Source organism: Eleutherodactylus coqui, chromosome 1 (genome assembly GCF_035609145.1).
Source record: "Eleutherodactylus coqui strain aEleCoq1 chromosome 1, aEleCoq1.hap1, whole genome shotgun sequence".
NCBI classification, from domain to species: Eukaryota; Metazoa; Chordata; class Amphibia; order Anura; family Eleutherodactylidae; genus Eleutherodactylus; species Eleutherodactylus coqui.
This window is the reverse complement of record NC_089837.1, coordinates 293,717,452-293,740,052: the sequence shown is the minus strand read 5'-3', so window position 1 is coordinate 293,740,052 and position 22,601 is coordinate 293,717,452.

Sequence of the window (22,601 nt, the reverse complement as noted above, 5' to 3'; positions counted from 1 at the left end):
TATTATGTAAATTGTATAATTATACTCTTTAGTCCAGTGCCCACAAGACTGGATGGTTTGGTATATATCACATGCAGTATAACCTTAACAGAATGTCAGGATCCAAAGGAGGAAATCCATGTAGTGAAAATAGTGGGAAGCATGATGCATTTAGGAAAAATTGGCCAGTAGAAGAACGTAAAACATATTCCTAAGGGTGCGTTCACACGAGCGTAGGCGTATTTACGTTCGCACGAGCGCAGCGTATAATCGCCGGAAAGAACGTTTTTCGCCGATCACGACCAGAGCTAGAAAGCGTATTTTCGTTTGTTCCTACTTTTCAAACGGTCTGTTCGGCCATCGAATATTCGCCGGCACGTATTTCGGTCGCATATGTCCGTTTTTCCGCGGGTTGCTGTTTTTACGCACCGTAAAATCGCCCATGTGAACGAATACATTCGAACCCATTGCCTCAGATGGTCACGTATATACGTTTGGTCGCAAAAACGTGCCGTTTATGCGCTCGTGTGAACGCTCCCTAAAAGTTGAACGGCATTAATGACAATGCTCAGATAGTGTTTAAAAATCAGTTCCTTATACAGAATCCAGTTACAAGTTTTATCCTCCGTCCTAAAATATCACTTTTTTACTCCAGAACAATACCTAAGAACTGTTTGCAGGATGCAGCAATTGCAAGGCTGTACATGTTTAGAGTTCCTGCTCTCAATTTTTTCCATGATGATCAACTGCCCTCTGCTGTAAATATTGAGACATACACAAATATATTACTGTAGTTGAGAATAATATTGTTGCATGAATTACTGAGTATAACATTAATCTTTTGTAAATGTATCATTCGCCATGATGAAAAATTTATATAGAAATGTATAATTACAAAAATATAATTAAAAGGCCTGAAAATTACACAAACAACTGTTACATTGAATTAATGAATGCAGTGCTGTAAACAATAACTTTATCATTCACAAGAAAAACAAAATGCTCTTCATTTAGAAATTATAACACTAAGGGACTATAAAAAAATTGATGAATTTTTGCTAAATTGGGAGACAATTGTATACAACTATAACATATAGAATAGCAACAAAAATGTGCCGCACCCCCTTTCCTAGAATGTGTAATATATAGGCCACCCATTCATCTTCAAAATATGTCTTGAACATAAAACAGTGCTTGGGGGATATGCATTCTCCATCAGCTCTTCCCCTGCTGGAAAGACATAACCTGCCTCCGTGGTGGGTTCATCAATGCTCTGGGGTAGGGGCTGTCTTGTTATATCTCCTAAATGGCAAAAGAATAGAACTGAGATTGATTCAGTGCCACAGTGTCACTTTCTAGTATTTATACCCAAAACTAGTTCACAGGAGCAGCTCAAGATTTCTACAACAGAATTATTTTTTATCTGAATCCATAATCCAAGCCAAATCAAACGTAAACTGACAATATCGTATTAGAAAACTAATCCTGTGAGCTGTAATTCTTAAAAAATCAAAGCAATCCTCACATGATATAATCTGCAAAAAAGAATATACGGAAATATACATTAGAAACCCATAAGATTTAACATGACTGTATGTTATGTTGAATATCTCAAATGTTGCTGGGAACCCACTAATTACGTCTTTGTATTAGACCTATTAATGACGTAAAATGGCCCTGAGGCCAAGTCAGTACAATTAATTAATTTATCATGATAGGCAAAGTAATAATGACATGGGATTTTGTATTCTGCTAATTAAATCAGTGGATGCATTTGTGGAGATTGAGCCAGAAGACTGTCAAGGGGACAGGTCACCAGCCACAGGATCTTCTTCTGAAAAGAATCAGAGACCGTTGATAGAGAAATAATTGATAAATATTAGAGATGAGTGAGCACCAAAATGCTCGAGTGCTCGTTACTAGAGTCGAACTTTCAGTGATGCTCGAGAGTTCATTTCGAGTAACGAACCCCATTGAAGTCAATGGGCGACTCGAGCATTTTTGTATATGACTGGTGCTCCGCTAAGGTTTTCATTTGTCAAAATCTTAGCAAATCACCAAAGTCATGTAAAAAACACAGAAATTGATAGGGCAGGCGAGGAGCAACATGCAGGGCAGCATTTCGGGCTCTGAGGTCTCACTATTAAGCCACAATAGTGGCAAGAGTGAGACCCCCCCCCCCCCCCGCACTGTCAGCATAAAGATCGTTCTCCTCTGCCACAGCTGTAACAGCCGGCTCCATTGAAAGCAATGGGCTGCCGGCGAGCGCACAATGAATTTTTGGGAAGGGCTTAAATATATAAGCCCTTCCCTGCAATTCATCCAGAAATGTGTAAAAATTAAAAATATATATATACTCACCTGGTCCCAGCAGACAGAGTTCAGCTGCGGCCAGCTGGCAGTTCTCCTGAACTGCTCTCTGTAGTATTCAGCAGCCGGGGATTTAAAATCCCCGCTTGCTGAATGAGCTGCCTCTGATTGGTCACAACCTGACCAATCAGAGGCAGCTCTCACTCACACCCATTCATGTATTCAGTCTCAGCTGAATGACAGCTGAGCTGAGCCAATCAGTGGCAGCACTCACTCACCCATTCATGAATACATGAATGGGTGTGAGTGAGAGCTGCCTCTGATTGGTCAGGCTGTGACCAATCAGAGGCAGCTCATTCAGCAGGCGGGGATTTTAAATCCCCAGCTGCTGAATACTACAGAGAGCAGTTCAGGAGAACTGCCAGCTGGCCGTGGCTGAACTCTGTCTGCCGGGACCAGGGGAGTATATATTTTTTTTTTTTTTACACATTTCTGGATGAATTGCAGGGAAGGGCTTATATATTTAAGCCTTTCCCGAAAATTCATTGTGCGATCGCCGGCAGCCCATTGCTTTCAATGGAGCCGGCTGTATTGCCGGCTCCATTGAATTCAATGGGCTAACATCGTTCTGCCGGGACAAGGTGAGTATATTTTTTTTTTTACTTTTTACACATTTCTGGATGAATTTCAGGTAAGGGCTTATATTTTTAAGCCCTTCCCGAAAATTCATCCCGCGCTAGCCGGCAGCCCATTGCTTTCAATGGAGCCGGCTGTATTGCCGGCTTCATTGAATTCAATGGTCAGTGCTCGTTTAATCGAGACGAGCACCGCGTGGTGCTCGTCTCGAGTAACGAGCATCTCGAGCACCCTAATACTCAAACGAGCATCAAGCTCGGACGAGTATGCTCGCTCATCTCTAATAAATATGTTATAAATATTTGCCATTTGAACTAAAAAACAAATGCGACAACAGTGATTATTCTCTCGCTGATTTATCCAGGCTGTATTCCCCAATGTGAGGTGTGCCATACTTTCTCAGTTAGGGTGAAGGGTCAACATTATCATTCTTGCTGTGAAATTATTAGGCAGACCCCTATGACCCGTCCAATTATAACATGCAGAATGTTTGGTCCTGGTTGTTACTTAAAAAAAAGAAAAAGATAAAATCCAAGATTTTATATAGATCCAAGTTATCCCCCAGCCAGTATAACACAATAGTTCATAATCTGTTCCATAGTTTAACATCTGCAACCAGAGTAAACTCCTGGACAAACGAAAAAAATTCCACAGTTAGCATACCTGTTTCAATGAAGAGTATTAACTCTTTCGAGGAAAAGAGGTGAGTTTCTTCTATTTCTACTTATCAATGAAAAATAATTGGGCTGAAATAGTTGACTGTTGAAATTCAACTTGTCTTCTCACTGTTTCACCTGATTGCAGACATTGAGGACAGTTGGGATTTGACCCTAGTCATTACATTGATAAAGCTTACTGGTTTTGATATAAAAGTCAAGCGCAATGCTGGGTTCTCACGGGACGCATTCACCGCGGCAATCAAAACCCACTGCAATTAGCAACCACAGGCAGATTTGCCGCAGCGAATTCCGCAGCAAATCTGCCCTGTGTGAACCCAGCCTAAGCGCTCCTTCACACGGGCTCTGCGATTTGCGGTTGGCTGCGTCACGGCTGCAGCGCAGCCAAAAATCACATGAACGAGAGGCAGCTGTGACCAAGTCATGGCTGCATTTCCCATTTATGCGCCTGTTCAGATGGCCCTGGTGCGGCGAGTATACGCTGCACCCAGAACAGTATTGGGCAGGGGAAGAGAGTTTAACTCTGCTAAACTCCCTACCCCTCCCCGTCTTTTGCTGGCTGCCTCCAATGGAAGGAGAGTCAGTGTACTAATCTCCCGCCCTGTCCCGCCCCATACCTTTGCCAACAGCCAGCAAGGGGCAGGGAGGGGTAAAGAAGGGGGAGGGCCAGCAGCTCTCATAGAGTCCGGCCTTCATATTCCGGCTAGAAGATAGTTCCAGAACTAACCTTTGTCAGACGGTGTAAAAACAGCCGTCCGAAATGCACACCAAATGTGCTATCTTTTCGGGTCGGCCATTTTTACACACCGGAAAATCATCCACCTGAACTGATGCATTGGAATCCAATGCATCAGATGTTCGCATATTTCGGTTGGCCTTGATATTCGTTCTTGAGAAAAAGCTCTAAGAGGCTAACTTGGCCAGGGAATGTAAATTACATGAAATGTATGCAGAGAATCTCCCACAGAAGTCAATGAGCCCCCTCCGGTCTATCATTTCCTATGGTCCATGTGGCTGCTGCACAGAATTGGAAGCAAGAATTTAGGATTTTTTTAGCAAACACAGTGACCTGCAATGGGGGGCTGACAAATTTAAGCTCGACAAGCAAGCATTCAGCACTGGCTCATGGGCAACAGCCCACCTTTAGGCTTTATTCACACGAACGTATATATGCAGCTATTTACCTGCATAAATACATCGGTCATCTGAATGAATGCATTGGATCCACGCTGGTAAATAGCTGCGTATATACACTCATGTAAATAAAGCCTAAAGGTGGAAACACACACTTAGCTGAACTATAGAAATGCTGGCAAAATTGTGTAGCCATTGGGTAGTGTGAGTGGGCTGGTTGGTCCTTCTACCCTTAGGGCTTAGTCACACGGGCATATATCGGCCGAGTTTTCACGCCTGGCCAATATACGTTGCCCTTCTGATGCACTGGCTTACAATGCATCAATGCACAGAAGCGTACTTCCGCGGCGTAAGAGCACCCGACGGGACGCTTTCACACCGCTGGTGGGCAGCTGCATAGATGCCTATAGGAGCCTATGCTAGTTGCCGGAGAAGGGAGGTAGAAGGGAGTCTAGCAATGTCACTGCTAAACTCCCTCCCTCTTCTCTTCTCCGCCCCTTGTGGCTGTTTGCAATGGGAAGGGCAGCCCACCCTCATCCTGCCCCCTACCATTGCAAACAGCTGGAGAGGAGGAGAGAAAAGGTGAGCCGGCAAGGGGGAGGAAAGGGGGAATGTCTCCCTAGGCCCCACAGCATTGCAGCCACGGCATATATGTGCCGGACCTTTTGGCGCTCAGGCCTACGGGCATGTAAATAAGCCCTTAACATGTTTATTTAACATAAATAAAGCACCAAAACTTATTTTCCTTCTCTACATGTCCAGTTTCAGACCAGCATATTACGGGTGCATTTTACAGTTGAGTATTATAGCCCAACCATGGGTCTACAGACCCACACTTAGTAGGATAGGCATCTATGATGTTATGGAATTGAATGTAGAAGCAGGAGCATACAAAGAACACATGGAGACCCATAGCAAAGCTCAGAATTTGGCCCTCTCTCCTCACCTTAAAATAATATTATAGAGTGAACAGATATACAATATCCTACCAAAGGCAATTGGACACCTGAGCAAGAATCAAAATTAGTATTTATTTACATATGTTAAATCTTTGTGGGACCTCCTTTGGCCCTAATGACATTAGATGCTCTCCATGGCATACTTTCTACTAAAGTCTGATACACTTCAGCTGGTATTTCCCTCCATTCATACTGCAAACATATGGCAAGTTTTCATATGCATATGCAAACAGTGTTCATATTTCTTGACCCGATGTTTTAGTTTGTCACAAAGATGTTAAATAGGGTTAAGGTCAAGATTCGGAGCAGGCCAGTTTAATTAATATAACCACGACAAAGGGACACGCAAAAATTATTGAATACCACTGAAGGTAAAGGAACACACATCAAGTACAATGATGACGTGGACCACATTGTTATTTATTTCTGGTATCCTATTTATCCCATATGATATGTGCGGGTATGTCAATTAATTTATATACGAGGAGCTGCTGATAAATCTTTGGCTTTACCCAGAAAGAAACGAGATAGGAAGGTGAAACTTTACATTTATTCCACATGCTCTCAACTGATGTCAACACACTTCTTACATCAGTATTCCAACTTCTGTAAGCCTTGCAAAAAGAAGGATTTCGGTTGTGCCTCAAACCAGTCATCCGTAGCAGCCATGGCATCAGAAATGGTCTGAAATTTGGTGCTCTTGAGGTGTTTCTTCAGGTTTGGAAACAGATGATAGTCAGAGGGAGTTAGATCTGGTGAATAAGGTGGGTGGTCAACCAGCTGGAAGCCTAGCTCCACTGATTTTGCCTTGGTCGCTTGTGCAGTGTGAGTGGAGGCGTTGTCTTGCAGGAACAAGATTCCTTTGGACAGCTTGCAGCGCCTTTTGGCCTTCAGAGCTGCCTTCAATTGGTCCAAAAGTTCAATGTAATACCTTGCATTGATGGTGGAACCATTTTGAAGGTAGATCACTAGCAGCACGCCCTCCTTATCCCAGAACATAGACGCCAACACCTTAGTGGCTGATTTTTGCACCCTGAACTTCTTTGGGTGAGGAGAACCACTGCGCCTCCACTCTTTTGACTGTTCCTTGGTTTCAGGGTCATACAAATAAATCCAAGTCTCATCCATAGTGACCAGTCGATCCAGGAAGTTCTTATCAGTCTGGAAACGCTGACAAATTGAACGAGAAGTTTTCACTCACATGCTTTTCTGATCTGCTGTCAAACATTTGGGGACCCACTTTGCAGATAGCTTCTTCATGTTCAAATGTTCATGGATAATGACACAAACACGTTCACGAGAAATCCCCATGATGTCTGCTATTCCTTTAGCTGAAATTCGCCGATTTTCCAGTATGAGGTTGTGCACAGCATCGACGATCTCCGGAACAACAACCTCTCTCAGTCATCCAGGACGTTCCTCATCATTGGTGCTGAAGTGGCCTGTTTTAAATTTGGCAACCCAGTTCCTAACTGTAGAATATGAAGGGCATTGATCCCCCAATGTCTGCAACATGTCACCATGAATATCCTCCGCAGGCTTTCCTTGCAGAAACAAAAATGTTATCACTCCTCCGCTCTCATTTGCTGTGAATTTCGCCTTAGACTCCGCCATTTTGTTTTCCCGCGTGCCTAGATCACTGTTGTCATAAGCTGCAAACACAAAATTTTGAAAACACATATTAGACACATAAGGCTTTCATGTGATATGACATTCGTTACCATAGAAACAAAAAAAGAACACAAAGCCAAAGACTTATCAGCAGCCCCTCGTATAAATACACACACTGAATTAAAATAAATATTTTTGTCATGTCTTTGTTGTACCTATGTGTATTTTACATTTTGTGTTGTACGTATTCTGCTTACATGGAAATAGCGCATTGCACCCTTGATATCATTTTAGAGCGGGTGCCCTTTTATGCTTACTTATTCAGATTAATTCCATGATCTTGACTAATGTTGGTATTAGGACTTGCTGCTGGCATTGGTTTATAACCTTTTTTTAATTATAAGACATTTTTACAATATTAGATATCTTGACTGATAGATCATGACTATTATGGATATATGATACATGTCTTGTGAACTGTTATTTATATTTGTTTAATGATTCAAAATATAAATATATATATACACTCTTTGTAAAAATAAATAAATAAAGATCAAGTACCTAGAAGAAGTTGTAATTTTGCTGCAAAAGTCAGCATGCAGTTATATCTCAGGCAGATATGCAAATGATTAGAGTTGTAGCGTGATTAGATGAGCAATCTTACCAGCTGAGGTCCTAAAACCGATTCCCTCCTTGGCCTATAAAAAGTCTCTCAGAGTTTTAGAGGCGGCGTATTATTGGAATGCAAGGAGCTGGATGGTCGTTTCAACGAATTGCTCGCCATCTGGGCCATTCTGACACAATTGTAAGGAGGAGTCTGGACCAGTGGATTCATGAGGAGACACAAAGGAACCCGGGCTCAGAACACCCTTGACAGACCACCAATAGAGAGGACAATCTCAAGCAAACATAATCAAACGGTGTAATTGCCATTAAGTGAAGATATCTCTCTGCAAATAAAATGTTCTATTGTTTTACTGTTTAATCCTGTCTCCTGGAGTCACTTCCCACCACCGAACCATTTACACTGAGTTACCACACTACTCTCCAAGAAGATAGGACAATTCCCACGAAGTAGGTTTCGACCTGCATATGGACTGGCATCACCAACTTGACAACCTTACCTCTGTACACTGCCCGACTTCACGGGTAGCACCAAACGCAAAACTAGAACACCATTCACACTGCAGCGTTTTTCCTGCAGGTGCAGTTTGGGACATAGGGAGTAACGGAGCCACTGTCGCTACCATTGCTGTCACCCGAACCCTCCTTGGGCTCAACTGGCCAATGGGGCTCTACACAATTTCTCTGTGTATGTTCATGTACTTTGATTTGTTTTTTGATTTATTACTCCCTGTATAATTTCTGAGAATTGCCTGTAAAAGTCATGTTTTACATCATAGTACAATGGCCAGGTATGTATTATCCTTATCTAGGTGTTTTTAATATATTTATGAGTGTATTGTAATAATAAACTTTTTTGGTCTTTTCATTATTGAGTGGTGTGCAATAATTTTTGGTGTACTTTTGTTGTGGCTATATTCATAGGACTTGTGCCATTTTTTCACACCCCTGTGTTATATTTTTGTGGTGCCAATCTGTGAGGCTATAGGCCAGTCCAATCATGGAACATATACATCTTCAAACCAACATAAAACAGTGTTAGATTTGTGACAAAGTACAATGTCTTGTTGAAAGTATTGCTGATCCAATCCTAGAGTATTGCCACAATTTTATCAACATACTATTATCTAGAATTTCAATGCACTCCTCCATGTTCATGGTTCTTGCCAGTACAATCAAGAGACCGAGACCATTCTACATAAAGCACCCCCAGACCATAATGATAGATCTGCAGTACTTAACTGTTGGCACAATCCACACAGGCAAAAGGCGCTCCCCAGGCATCCTCCACATACAGGTATGACCATCTGATTTGAAGATGGAGAAGTGTGAGTTGTCACTCGATGGAATCTTTTTCCATTGCTCAACTGTTCAATGACAACGCTCCTTGCATCATTTTAGACAGGACAATGCATTGCGCTTTGTAATGGAAGGCTTGTGTGCATAACCTGTATATCCAATAGTGTGTAGTTCCTGTCACAAACTATGGCTGACACCTCCAAGGACCTGCATCTCATGTAGCATGGATTAAGACGCATAACATGCTGATAAGACACAATTCATTCACACAGAGGTGTCCAAACACTTTTTGTAGTACAGTGTACTGTAAATAATTTACAAAATTTGACTGGCTTGGATATAGTGGCTTAGCTCTATACTTCTAAATAATATAGTTACCATATAACATACTCAAATACCATCTGTATACAATGATAGTGATTATAGTGCAGTTACTTCTAGTGATCACAGGTGTTATTTCTGTTTGGAGTTGTCTGCATTTGGTTTTCTTCTCTTCTGAGCTTCAACCACCACTGAAAGGTCTTCCAGCTATAACTCCCCTCTGAAAACTCTCCAAATTCTCCTGTCACAGCCTCTAATAAATGTTTCTGTACTCCAAGTAGTAATAGGATCCCACTGTGCTCCAGTCAGTAACAGGACCCCTCTCTGTGCTCCAAATAGTATAGGGCCACCTCTGTGGCCTCAGAATTTTAGCTGGTAGAAGAGCACTAATTACACACATACACAAAGGACTGCAGTCTAATACTGCACAGCATAACGCCATTCCCCTCCTGGCTCTGGGTAGTCCTGTTTGTAGTGTAAGCTCTTCTACCAGCAGGAGTTTTAGGAGCAGGGGTCGGGTGATCCTAAACATTGGTTGAGAACCCGGTCTAAATGGCTCATGCCTTCTGGTCCCCTGGTTCAGCCTGACCCTGGTGACATGAAAAATGTAATAAAAATTACCAAAAATGTAAAAAAATATGTACAATGTAAAAAAAAACTTGATTTAAACAATAGGCCATTTTCTCATGACACATTTTCTTTAAAAGTAACATGCAAGGAACAGGATCCAGAAAACTAGACCCAGGGATATCACTACTGAAAATTTTGACCTTTCCAGAATCCCAACGCTAATTTAAAGAATTTAAAAATATTTGCAAATGAATTGGTTAAATCTTTATCAGGCTACCGCTGCCACAGGTCGCCCCATCCCTATTATTGAAAGTTAGTATTCCTGCTTGTAGAAAAATGAGACAAAGGGGAACTCATTTTATTTGAAAAATGTGGTACTTATAGTCAGAGTTTGAAATTTCAGTAAAATCAAAATTAAGCTATGTGCAATTATAAAAATCACTTGTGGTAACATCACCATTTTCACAGGAGCAAGTCTTGAGGCTACTGATATAGGAATTTTTTTCCTAGTTTTAACTTTGGCTCTTAATCTGTAAATAAGAGGATTTAAATTCCAGTAACTGTAATTCTGATTGTACTGAAATTCCTTACTCAATATATTTGAAACTTGTGCTTAGTGGTGTAACTTGTAGGAGAACATTAAGGGGGCATAAAGGGGTTAAAAGGGAAACAAGACAGATTTCTGCCAACTAAGGGCACCTGCCCACGGACGGATTTGCATTGCGGAGTACGGAGTATGGAGCGGGATTCCGCCTCCGGACTCTGCAGCAAATCCAGCCCCATAGCATGCAATGTAAAACATGATTTCCTGCCCATGAGCGTAAATCGATTGCGATATTCTGCTCGCGGAGAAGAAATCGCAGCATGCCGCAATTTTCTGCGGGCTACGCACTGACTGCTTTCATTGAAGTCAGTGGAAGTCGCTTGTCCCATGGCCATTCTGCAATTATCATTGTAGAATGGCCGCAGGAGGCGTGTCATCGCCATAGCAACAGCGAGGTGTCCTCTGTAATGCACATGCGTGCCAAAGCGCAGGCTGGCACATTCGCAGCACAGAGAAGAGACGCCGGACAGGAAGGCTGGTGTCACCGGCCAGGCATTGGGTCGAACTCCGCTGCGGGAATCCCGCATGTGGGGTCAGACCCGCCCATGGACAGGAGCCCTATCTGATGGGCCAATAAAAGCTATACTTTAAAAAAGAATTATCATAGAAATAACTGTAGTGATATTACCAACATATAATAAACTATCTGCAGCACAGTGGGAAATCTTTCGCATGTCTATTCCATTCTCCCCACTGGTAAATAAGATGAGAGATTCAAATAACTAAAATATATAACAAAGGGGACAAGGGTTAAACCCGACAAGTGTCTCTAGATTAAGTTGCTGAATGTCGTCTCGCAGGCTAGGTACAATAAGGCCTCGCAGAAATGCACTGGCACACGCCGTTAGTTCTTCGAGCGCTGTCTGTTCTATTTTTGCGCGTTTTACACACCTCATCTCCCGTCACAATGATGGGATGCATTGAAAAGCACCATCAAATGCTGTGAGGTGTTCAAAAACGCTGCTCAAAATCGCATTAAAAATGCTGCAATTTCAGCGGCATCTTCTGAACGCATGCGTGAGAGTGGCCTGAAGGTTACTCTCACACATGGTCTATAAGACGCAGCATTTTATCACAATTTTTAACAGCACTTTCGCATGCATTCTTCAGCTTTTTAATGCACCCCATTATTGTAATGGATGATGAGGTGCGTTAAAAAGTGCTTAGATGCACGAAAATAGAGCAGACAGCGTTTGAAAATCGCGGTGTTAGAAATGCCATGTTCAAATGCTGGTCTGCGAAGCCCCATTGAAAGCTAAACGCTGTAAAAAGCGGACTGTGTGAGAGCAGCCTTACTGTATAGATGCTGCAGTCAAAGGGGGATCGTTTCCTACTCTCCATCTGCTCACACGTCACATGATCGAGGGTTGCTGATGGGCTAGCATGGCAGCCTGTAGCCTACTAAAGTCTCCCAGGGCTAACACCAGAAGAGTTCACTAGTCTGCTCCAAATTGGTTATAATAAATAGTTTGCATGCAAATGTATTTGAGTCTGGACACTACCTGACACTTGTATGAAGGAGACAACTTGTACAACAAAGATCAGTGTTAAGACATCAAAATATTCAGGACAAAAGTAGGTCTAATATGACAGACACCTACTAAGAAGAATTCGTCCACAAATTCTGCATGAACTTGCTTCATGTCATAGGGGGACACAGACTGCATGAATGAGGGTATAAAAGGATACCCTTTCTCCCCCATTTCCCCCCCCACTGCGGAGTGGAAAAAATCTTTCCAGCAACAACTTTATATGCTGGCAATTTAAGCACACGACTTGAGGTGGGTGCTAAGCACAGGCTGTAGGGCACATAATCAGGAAGGGGGGAAGGGTGCAGCCGGGATGGAGGGGTTTTGAATATTCCTATGCAATTCAGAAAAAGTACCCATCATTGCAATACTACCAGTGCAAACAGTGGGATGGCAGGTAAAAAGTACATCAACAGGTAGTGATAAGCCAGCTCGTGCCTGCTGTGGAGCTAAGATGGCGCCTGGGTATCTGCAGATGAGAAGATGGGCAGCAGCACAACCAATATAACTAGAGATGAGTGAGCACACTCGTCCGAGCTTGATGCTCATTCGAGTATTAGGCTACTCAAGATGCTTGGTACTCGAGTTGAGCAACACCCGATACTCAGGTCACTTTCATTTCCCTTCCCCGCATGTTTAGCGCCATTTTTTAGCCAATAAACATGCAGGCAAGGCATTACCACTTCCTGCTGTGACATGCCAGCCCTGTGCATGTCTACAGCAGTGAGTGGCTAGGCCGATCAGGTGACCGCCGAGTACTTAAACTGGTGCCGCCCGCGGCTCGCCTCAGATGCATGCTGGCAGAGGTTACGGAAAGAGCTAGTTAAGGTGCAGTTAGGCAGGGATCCTGACATCAAGAACCCAACAGTCCTTCTTAGGGCTACTTCTCATTGTGTGCATTACTTTTGTGGCTGGCTGAGAGCAGTAGTGCACCAATTTTTATTTTCAAGCATCTAGGCCTGTACAGAGCATTTCACATCTACCATTCTTTGTGTGCAGTGCATTAGGCAGAGTTCTCATCGCTAAATAGTACGCTAATTTTTCCTGGGCCACTGCAGAGCATTTCAGATCTACCATTCTCTGTGTGCAGTGCATTAGGCAGAGTTCTCATCGCTAAACAGTATGCTAATTTTTCCTGGACCTCTACAGAGCATTTCACATCTACCATTCTCTGTGTTGGGTGAAGTAGCCGCAGTTATCAGCACTATCCACTGGGTTAATAGTTCTCTGCCCCTGTGCAGAGCATCTCACAATACACTTTGCTTGTGTGCGGTGAAGTAGCCGCAGTTATCTGCACTATCCACTGGGTTAATAGTTTTCTGTTACTCCATACAGCCTCTCTTAGCCACAAGTCTCTGTGTGCTGTGAATTAGCCCCAGTTCTCAGCGCTATACAGTGGGTTAATTTATTTGGGCCCTGCTCTATCCTTTATCCAACATGATGAGGAGTAGGGGTAAGGGTTGAGGAGGTGGACGCGGATGTCCAAGTAAGGGTGTGGGCACAGGCCATGGTCCTGAGCGGGGTGAATCACAGCCGGCTGCAGAGGGATTAAGAGAGCACCGCGACTCTCCGCTCCCCAGCTTCATATCATAATTTGCGGGTCCGTGCAGCAGACCTTTATTACAAGCACAGCAGTGCAAGCGGGTCCTGTCGTGGATCGCGGATAATGCGTTCAGCAATGTTTCGAACCCCCAGTCTTCCACGCACTCCACTACTACCGGGCTAGGGACTGCACCTCTGAATCCTCTGGCTGCTCCTCCTTCCTCCCAGCCTCGTCACTCCAGGAAAATGACAGATTCTGAGCAGGCAAACTCAAGTTTGTCGTGATCGATGCCCAACATTTGGAAATTTCCCAGAGTCCGGGTGATGAGGCTGGGAACTCCCGGTAACTGTCTCAAGAGCTTTTTGTGGATGAGGATGATGAAACACAGTTGTCTGTCAGTGAGTTAGTAATAAGGGCATTAAGTCCAAGGGAGGAGCGCACAGAGGATTCAGAGGAAGAGCTGCTGGATGATGAGGTCACTGCAAGGCCCTGCCAACCCTCTGCAGTGTATGTCTCCGGTTCCTCCTCATCCAAGATGCACTTATAAATAGGCATGAGGGTGGTGTGGCTATCGAGCCAGCGTGTGGCATGAGGGCAGCTAAACGCTGCGCAAGGAAAATTTTGTATGCGCTGTGGACGCAGGCTCGTGTGGGGGGTTGGACAGCAATGCCAGCATGTAACCCAGGAGAAGAGGCAGTGGTTTCACCTGCAGGCGGTGATTGGCCTTGGTTGCAGCTAGTGTGGTGCTTAGTTAAGATGTGCCAGCGCGTGTGCCTTGCTGCTTATGGTCTGTCCCAAGTAAATTGTTAGGGGAGTGACCGCAAGGCTCTTGCCCCCAATTTGGCTTAATAGTGGGACCTAAGAGCCTCAGATGCACCCATGCATGCTGCCCCTGTCGTTCCCTATCCATTTCTGTACTGTTTCCATGACTTTCTGATGTTTTCAGGTGTTTCACACAACCTCCCCCATGTGGAGCATTGGTCAGCTTGAAAAATGCTCGACCCCCATTGACTTTAATGGGGGTTCGTTACTCGAAAGGAGCTCCCAAGCATTACGAAAAGTTCGACTCGAGTAACGAGCACCCGAGCATTTTGGTATTCGCTCATCTCTAAATATAACCACCGTGTGGAGGAGCCTTGAAACGTGGTGCATGATTCAATCAATATGGTCTAGACTTAATGACCCATAGATATAGTTACCATATAGTCCAATAAGGTGAAATCAGCACACTGGAAATTTTCATAGAAAAAAGTAAAAACTCCTTTTATTCCTCCACAAGTAAAACGCTGCAACATTTCGACCTTTCAGGGGTCTTTGTCAAGAATCCTGGGTGGCGGCCAAAGGTTTTGTTACAGCAGATTCTAAAATGGCTGCTGGGCTATGGCTGGCACTGAAATGGCCACCGAAGGCATGGCCTTACTCGGTGATGGTAACGGGCGGGTTCAGGAATACTACATACTAAACAAGTATCAAGGTATGCAGACTGCTATTGGCCACAATAACAACACGGCCATTTAGGGGTGGGGCAATAGGGAGAAAACATCATCTGTGATATGGCCAAGGCAGTGCCCTCAGAAGGTGAAGAAGGGCTGGCCCTCCCCTGTCTTTCACACAAAGCACATGTAACCAGCACCATCTTGTAACTTCAACTATCTTTCTTTAACTTTTCGTCACCTACTTAAACATTTTTCACTGGATCTGCAAACTTGAGCAATCGTCTATCAGCCAAAATTCCTTCATTATCATCTAACACATTTTCAATCCTTCTCATCTAAACAGCAGTCCACTATTTCCATCAAGAATTTTCTTTGCCTCTACCAGCAACAGCTGCCACTATTTCTTCTGCTGTTAACATCCTATCTACATCATTGTCCATTTTTAAAGTTAGCATAACCACGTACGGATAAAAAGCTAGCTTTTATGATCCAACTTTTCACCGTCAACTACTTAGCAATCTAATGCCTGAAGTAATTAAAATGACATTGAGAATAAACGTTTCTTATCTGTAGAAACAATCACCTTATCTCAAGAAGCCATTAAACCCTCATCAGGGTATTGGGAAATGGGGTACACTACAGACAATGATAACAGCCTATCAGATGTCCAAACAACAAGTTAACAGCTCATAGCAACACAGACCAGTGAAATCACAAATCAGGGTTCTTAAATAGACAAGTGACCATTTCACAAAAATTAACCCTTTAGTTGGCAATTACTCACCGAAGCCTTGGCAAGTAAAATGAAGGACACTCAATGGGGGAGGGAAGAATGGAGCTCACCTTGCTGCAGTGTGTCCCCATTGTTTACGTTTGGCAAACTGCAATCCCCTTCGGTTGGATTTGTATTTCCAAAGATCACTCGTCAATTTTTCCAAGTGGGGTGCCAGATGTTATGGGAATAATGTTATATTCCAGAAGAGTTTACTAGTCTGCTCCAAATTGGTTATAATGAGAAGTTTGCATGCAAAATGCAAATGTATTTGAGGCTGACTTCATGTCATAGTCACTCTCTAATACCCTTCTGCTTTATTGTTAACATCACGGTACAGATATAGTTGAGCATGACGCACCAATTATATGCACATCCCCAACATCATAACAACTCATGATTGGCTTAGTATGTAAGGACTCTATGATTAACATATGTTAACGCCCCAGATGTATGCCCCCACGGACTTTATTAATATCCCTGCCTGGACCAAAGGAATGCAGTAGCAGATAAGAAGTAGCTCATTCCCATGGGAATGAACACCTCAGAGTCTTCTTTGAGAAAGATGCGTAGGTGTGTAGCTTCAAAATTGTGCTTGCACATACCAGGGTATAATATTGAGCTTGTTAACCATTAACTAATAGCTATTTCCTATGAAGGTGGATATATAACTATATCTCTCTCTCTATATATAGGCTGATATAAGAAACACATATTATTACTCCAACAATGGTAAGATTTAAAAAATGCTATATACTGCAATACTGAATTATTGCAGTATGTAGTACGAGCAATCTGATTATTATCTCGACTTTAAGTCCCCAGTGGGAACTAAATAAGGGCTTATCTACACGAGTGTATATCGGCCAGCAGATAAACGCTTCCATCTAAGCAGTTACTCCCTTCCCTCACCGGCTCTCTGCCTTTCTCCTCCACACCGGCATTCGCAATAGGAGGGGGTGAGATGGGACAGAGCTAAGCTCTACTCTGTCCTGCCCACTTTCATTGCTGGCTATGGACAAGGGGCATGGAGGGGCGGGAGCTTAGCTCTGCTCCCGACCCACCCACTCCCATTGCAAACCGCTCAGAGGGGAGAAGAGAAGCAGAGAACCTGTGAGAGGGAGGGAAGGGGGGGAACTGCTTATATCGGCTGGCTGTGAAAATGCCGGCCGATATACGCTCGTGTAAATAAGCCCTAAAAGTGTAAAAAACACACTTTTTAACAGTAAAAAAACATTAAAAACATCAAAAGTTTTTTTTAAAAAACTCTCTTAATCAAAATGAAATCAATATATATATGTATGGTGTACATATTTTCCTTGTACATTAAAGTCCGAGCTATTAAAATATCACAATACTTATTCTGCACAGTGAAGACCATAAGAAAGAAGGAAAAAGCACTAGAGATGAGTGAGCATACTCGCTAAGGACAGTTGCTTGAGCGAGCATTGTCCTTAGCAAGTATCTCCCCGCTCGGAAGAAAAGGTTCGGCTGGCGGCGCGGGTGACAGGTGAGTTTCTCCCCGCTCTCCCCCGCAGCTCCCCGCCCGCTGCCAGCAGCCAAATCTTTGCTTCCGAGCAGGCAAGTACTCACTGAGGGCAATGCTCGATCGAGTAATTGCCCTTAGCGAGTATGCTCGCTCATCTCTACTCAGCACTAGAGATGAGCGAACGCGTTCGTCCTAGCTTGATATTCGTGCGAATATTAGGGTGTTCGGGATGTTCGTTATTCGTAACGAACACCATGCGGTGTTCTGGTTACTTTCACTTCCTTCCCTGAGACGTTAGCGCGCTTTTCTGGCCAATTGAAAGACAGGGAAGGCATTACAACTTCCCCCTGCAACGTTTAAGCCCTATACCACCCCCCTGCTGTGAGTGGCTGGCGAGATCAGGTGTTCGCCTAATATAAAAGTCGGCCCCTCCCGCGGCTCGCCTCAGATGCGGTGTGAGTTAGATGAGGGACAGTGCTGTTTATACCGGAGCTGCTGTAGGGAAAGAATTTGTAGTTAGTGTAGGCTTCAAGACCCCCCAAAGGTCCTTATTAGGGCCACTGATAGCTGTGTGTTGGCTGCTGTTAGCAGTGGCATTTTTTTTTTTCTCAAAATCGCCTCTGCAGACCGTTGCACCTGGCATTAGGGACAGAAGTGCTGCATAGGCAGGGAGAGTGTTAGGAGTGAGTGTAGCCTTCAAGAACCTCAACGGTCCTTTCTAGGGCCATATTTATCCGTGTGCAGTACTGTCCAGGCTGCTGTTAGCTGTGCTGCATTTTTTTTGGGCTTCTCAAAATCGCCTCTGCAGAGCATTCCACCCTCCATTGATACTGCAGGGAAAGAATTGTATAGGCAGGGCCACAACACAGTTATTATTCATAGAATATACGCAGTGCTGCCTGTTGGTGGGAAAAAACTGAAAACAAATCTATTTGTCCAGCCTCTGTCCGTCCTTACGCCTGTGGACACGTGTGAGCTGCGTGAAAAACATTGCTAAATCATACGCACCCAGCTACGCTTTACTGCTGGCTTCGCCATTTGCTTTCCTTAATTGGGAAAAAAAATACCTGCTCTGCCAGAGTTATAATAACTCTGCTACCCTCACGTTCTGTGACACATAAGCAGGGACACAGCACAGTTATTAAACTTCTCATGTTCATTGAATATACGCAGTGCTGCCTTTTGGTGGGAAAAAACTGAAAACAAATCTATTTGTCCAGCCTCTGTCCGTCCTTACGCCTGTGGACACGTGTGAGCTGCGTGAAAAACATTGCTAAATCATACGCACCCAGCTACGCTTTACTGCTGGCTTCGCCATTTGCTTTCCTTAATTGGGAAAAAAAATACCTGCTCTGCCAGAGTTATAATAACTCTGCTACCCTCACGTTCTGTGACACATAAGCAGGGACACAGCACAGTTATTAAACTTCTCATGTTCATTGAATATACGCAGTGCTGCCTTTTGGTGGGAAAAAACTGAAAACAAATCTATTTGTCCAGCCTCTGTCCGTCCTTACGCCTGTGGACACGTGTGAGCTGCGTGAAAAACATTGCTAAATCATACGCACCCAGCTACGCTTTACTGCTGGCTTCGCCATTTGCTTTCCTTAATTGGGAAAAAAAATACCTGCTCTGCCAGAGTTATAATAACTCTGCTACCCTCACGTTCTGTGACACATAAGCAGGGACACAGCACAGTTATTAAACTTCTCATGTTCATTGAATATACGCAGTGCTGCCTGTTTGTGGGAAAAAACTGAAAACAAATCTATTTGTCCAGCCTCTGTCCGTCCTTACGCCTGTGGACACGTGTGAGCTGCGTGAAAAACATTGCTAAATCATACGCACCCAGCTACGCTTTACTGCTGGCTTCGCCATTTGCTTTCCTTAATTGGGAAAAAAAATACCTGCTCTGCCAGAGTTATAATAACTCTGCTACCCTCACGTTCTGTGACACATAAGCAGGGACACAGCACAGTTATTAAACTTCTCATGTTCATTGAATATACGCAGTGCTGCCTGTTTGTGGGAAAAAACTGAAAACAAATCTATTTGTCCAGCCTCTGTCCGTCCTAACGCCTGTGGACACGTGTGAGCTGCGTGAAAAACATTGCTAAATCATACGCACCCAGCTACGCTTTACTGCTGGCTTCGCCATTTGCTTTCCTTAATTGGGAAAAAAAATACCTGCTCTGCCAGAGTTATAATAACTCTGCTACCCTCACGTTCTGTGACACATAAGCAGGGACACAGCACAGTTATTAAACTTCTCATGTTCATTGAATATACGCAGTGCTGCCTGTTTGTGGGAAAAAACTGAAAACAAATCTATTTGTCCAGCCTCTGTCCGTCCTAACGCCTGTGGACACGTGTGAGCTGCGTGAAAAACATTGCTAAATCATACGCACCCAGCTACGCTTTACTGCTGGCTTCGCCATTTGCTTTCCTTAATTGGGAAAAAAAATACCTGCTCTGCCAGAGTTATAATAACTCTGCTACCCTCACGTTCTGTGACACATAAGCAGGGACACAGCACAGTTATTAAACTTAGATTATTCATTCACTAGAGGCAGTGGGGCCTTTCGTTTTCCCAAAAGGGCAAAAATTATATTTGGCCTGCAGTCTTGCGCCAATTTATTTCCTGCCTGTTAAATCAAATCACTGGTAATACAGCATGCTGAGGGGTAGGGGTAGGCCTAGAGGACGTGGACGCGGCCGAGGACGCGGAGGGCCAAGTCAGGGTGTGGGCACAGCCCGAGCTCCTGATCCCGGTGTGTTGCAGCCGACTGCTGCGCGATTAGGAGAGAGGCACGTTTCTGGCGTCCCCACATTCATCGCCCAATTAATGGGTCCACGCGGGAGACGGTTATTAGAAAATGAGCAGTGTGAGCAGGTCCTGTCCTGGATGGCAGAAAGTGCTTCGAGCAACCTATCGTCAACACGCAGTTCTGCGCCGTCCACTGCTGCAAATCCGAATCCTCTGTCTGCTGCTCCTCCTTCCTCCCAGCCTCCTCACTCCACTACAATGACACCTGCTCAGGAGCGGGAACACTCCCAGGAACTGTTCTCGGGCCCCTGCTCAGATTGGGCAGCAGCGGTTCCTCTCCCACCAGAGGAGTTTATAGTCACTGATGCCCAACCATTCGAAAGTTCCCGGGGTCCGGGGGATGAGGCTGGGGACTTCCGCCAACTGTCTCAACAACTTTCTGTGGGTGAGGAGGACGATGACGATCATACACAGTTGTCTTGCAGTGAGGTAGTAGTAAGGGCAGTAAGTCCGAGGGAGCAGCGCACAGAGGATTCGGAGGAAGAGCAGCAGGACGATGAGGTGACTGACCCCACCTGGTGTGCAACGCTTACTCAGGAGGACAGGTCTTCAGAGGGGGAGTCAAGGGCATCAGCAGGGCAGGTTGCAAGAGGCAGTGCGGTGGCCAGGGCCAGGGGTAGAGGCAGGGCCAGACCGAATAATCCACCAAGTGTTTCCCAAAGCGCCCCCTCGCGCCATGCCACCCTGCAGAGGCCGAGGTGCTCTAAGGTCTGGCAGTTTTTCACAGAGACGCCTGACGACCGACGAACAGTGGTGTGCAACCTTTGTTGCGCAAAGCTCAGCCGGGGAGCCAACACCAACAGCCTCACCACCACCACCATGCGCAGGCATATGATGGCCAAGCACCTCACAAGGTGGGACGAAGGCCGTTCACCGCCTCCGGTTTGCACCCCTGCCTCTCCCCCTGTGCCCCAACCTGCCACTGAGATGCAACCCCCCTCTCAGGACACAGGCACGACCGTCTCCTGGCCTGCACCCACACCCTCACCTCCGCTGTCCTCGGCCCCATCCACCAATGTCTCGCACCGCACAGTCCAGCCGTCGCTAGCGCAACTGTTGGAGCGCAAGCGCAAGTATGCCGCCACGCACCCGCACGCTCAAACGTTAACCGTCCGCATCGCAAAATTCATCAGCCTTGAGATGCTGCCGTATAGGGTTGTGGAAACGGAGTCCTTCAAAAGTATCATGGAGGCGGCGGCCCCGCGCTACTCAGTTCCCAGTCGCCACTACTTTTCCTGATGTGCCGTCCCAGCCCTGCACGACCACGTCTCCCGCAACATTGTACGCGCCCTCACCAACGCGGTTACTGCCACGGTCCACTTAACTACGGACACGTGGACAAGCACAGGCGGGCAGGGCCACTACATCTCCCTGACGGCACATTGGGTGAATTTAGTGGAGGCTGGGACAGAGTCAGAGCCTGGGACCGCTCACGTCCTACCCACCCCCAGAATTGCGGGCCCCAGCTCGGTGGTGGTATCTGCGGAGGTGTATGCTTCCTCCACTAAAGCACCCTCCTCCTCCTCCTCCTCCTCCTCTGTCTCGCAATCAAGATGTGTTAGCAGCAGCATGTCGCCAGCAGTCGGTGTCGCGCGGTGTGGCAGCACAGCGGTGGGCAAGCGTCAGCAGGCCGTGCTGAAACTACTCAGCTTAGGCGATAAGAGGCACACGGCCCACGAACTGCTGCAGGGTCTGACACAGCAGACCGACCGCTGGCTTGCGCCGCTGAGCCTCCAACCGGGCATGGTCGTGTGTGACAACGGCCGTAACCTGGTGGCGGCTCTGCAGCTTGGCAGCCTCACGCACGTGCTATGCCTGGCCCACGTCTTTAATTTGGTGGTTCAGCGGTTTCTGAAAAGCTACCCACGCTTGTCAGACCTGCTCGTAAAGGCGCGCCGGCTCTGCGCACATTTCCGCAAGTCCCACACGGACGCTGCCACCCTGCGCACCCTGCAACATCACTTTAAGCTGCCAGTGCACCGACTGCTGTGCGACGTGCCCACACGGTGGAACTCTACGCTCCACATGTTGGCCAGGCTCTATGAACAACGTAGAGCTATAGTCGAATACCAACTCCAACATGGGCGGCGCAGTGGGAGTCAGCCTCCTCAATTCCTTTCAGAAGAGTGGGCCTGGTTGGCAGACATCTGCCATGTCCTTGGTAATTTTGAGGAGTCTACCCAGGTGGTGAGCGGCGATGCTACAATCATTAGCGTCACCATTCCTCTGCTATGCATCTTGAGACATTCCCTGCAAACCATAAAGGCAGCTGCTTTGCGCT